Below are 2,335 nucleotides of genomic sequence, written 5' to 3'. Positions count from 1 at the left end.
GGATGGTCTCGATCTCCTGACCTCGTGATCCGCCCGTCTCGGCCTCCCAAAGTGCTGGGATTACAGGCTTGAGCCACCGCGCCCGGCCTGATTGTGGGTCTTAATACCCTTCCATGAGAGGGTCCCACCCTATAACCTGGGAGAAGGAATGCTGGTATCTTTAAGCTTCTGTAAAAACCCAAGACGACAGGGCTCAGTGAGCTTCCAGACAGCTGAACACATGGAGGTTACCGGAGGGTGGTGGGCCCAGGGAGGGCATGGAAGCTCCATACTCCTTTGCCCATATCTTATCCTACCTACCCTCTTCATTGGTATCCTTTGCAATATATTTTATAATAAACTGGTAAATGTGTCTCCCTCAGTGTTGTGAACTGCTCCAACAAACTAATCGAACCCAAAGAAGGGGTCATGGGAGCCTCAACTTGAAGCCAGTGGGTCAGAAGTTCTGGAGGCTAAACTTGTGACTGGTGTGTGTGGGGTTGGAGTTGGGGGGTGGGGCAGTCTTGGGGACTGAACCCTCAACCTGTGGCATCTGACACTATCTCTGAGTGATAGTATAGGAACTGAATTAGAGGACACCCAGCTAGTATCTGCTACTTGGTGTGGGGAAATCCTCCACACATTTGGTCACAGAAGTCATCTTCTGTTTGATGATTGTTGTGGTTTGAGAGTAGAAAAACAGTTTGAAGAGAATTTTTCTCTATACATATATAAGATACTTGTATCTAAAACTTATAAAGAACTCTTACAACTCAATAATAAAAAGACAAATAATGAAATTTTAGGCTGGGTGCAGTGGTTCACGTCTCTAATCCTAGCACTTGGGAGGCTGAGGCAGGAAGATCACTTGAACCCAGGAGTTTGAGGCCATCCAGGGCAACACAGTGCGACCCCATCTCTTTTTATTTGCTTGTTTTGGAGACAGAGTCTCACTCTGTCACCCAGGCTGGAGTGCAGTGGTGCAATCTCAGCTCACTGCAACCTGCAACTTCCCCGTCCTGGGCTCAAGTAATTCTCGTGCCTCAGCCTCCCGAGTAGCTGGGATTACTGGTGCATACGGCCACACCCAGCTAATTTATGTCTTTTATTTTTATTTATTTATTTATTTATTTTTTTGAGACGGAGTCTCGCTCTGTTGCCCAGGCTGGAGTGCACTGGCGCGATCTCAGGTCACTGCAAGCTCCGCCTCCTGGGTTTACGCCATTCTCCTGCCTCAGCCTCCTGAGTATCTGGGACTACAGGCGCCCGCCACCTTGTCTGGCTAGTTTTTTGTATTTTTTAGTAGAGACGGGGTTTCACCGTGTTAGCCAGGATGGTCTAGATCTTCTGACGTCGTGATCCGCCCATCTCGGCCTCCCAAAGTGCTGGGATTACAGGCTTGAGCCACCGCGCCTGGCCGATTTTTGTATTTTAGTAGATACTGAAGTTGCACCATATTGGCTAGGCTGGTCTCAAACTCCTGACCTCAGGTGATCTGCCCGCCTCAGACTCTCAAAATTCTGGGATTACAGACATGAGGCACCACACCCGGCCAAGATCCCATCTCTATTTAAAACATAAAATAAAAATTTAAAATGGGCAAAGGATCTAAATATAGACTTCTCCAAAGAAGATACACAAATGACCAATAAGCACGAGTAGATACTCAAGTCTTTAGCCATTAGAAAATGCAAATCAAAACCCCAGTGAGATACCACTTCACACCCACTAGGATGGCTATAATAAAAGAAGACAGAAAATAACAAGTCTTAGTGAGGATGTGGAAAAATTGGACCTTCTTACACTACTAGTAGGAATGTAAATGATATAACCACTTGGAAAAATAGCTTGGCAGTCCCATGAAATATTAAACAGCTATAGTAAGACCCAGCAATTCCACTTCTAGGTATATACTCAAGATAAATGAAAACATATGACTGCACAAAAACGTGTACACAAAAATTAACAGCAATATTCATAATAGCTAAAAAATATAAACAGTCCATCAATTAATAAAATGTATATGTATATAATGGAATATTATTTGGCAATAAAAAGAAGTATTGGCCAGGCGCGGTGCACTCACACCTGTAATCCCAACACTTTGGGAGGCAGAGGCAGGCGGATCACAAGGTCAGGAGTTTGAGACCAGCCTGGCCAATATGGTGAAAGCCTGTCTCTATTAAAAATTCAAAAATTAGCCTGGTATGGTTGTGCATGTCCTGTAGTCCAGCTACTCAGGAGGCTGAGGCAGAAGAATCGCTTGAACCCGGGAGGCGGAGGTTGCAGTGAGCCAAGATCCCGCCACTGCCCTCCAGCCTGAGTGACAGAGCAAGACTCCATCCCGCCCCGCCCC

Source organism: Mandrillus leucophaeus, unplaced genomic scaffold (genome assembly GCF_000951045.1).
Source record: "Mandrillus leucophaeus isolate KB7577 unplaced genomic scaffold, Mleu.le_1.0 Scaffold313, whole genome shotgun sequence".
NCBI lineage: Eukaryota > Metazoa > Chordata > Mammalia > Primates > Cercopithecidae > Mandrillus > Mandrillus leucophaeus.
The sequence above is the reverse complement of the archived record's forward strand: the minus strand, read 5'-3'. Positions refer to the sequence as shown.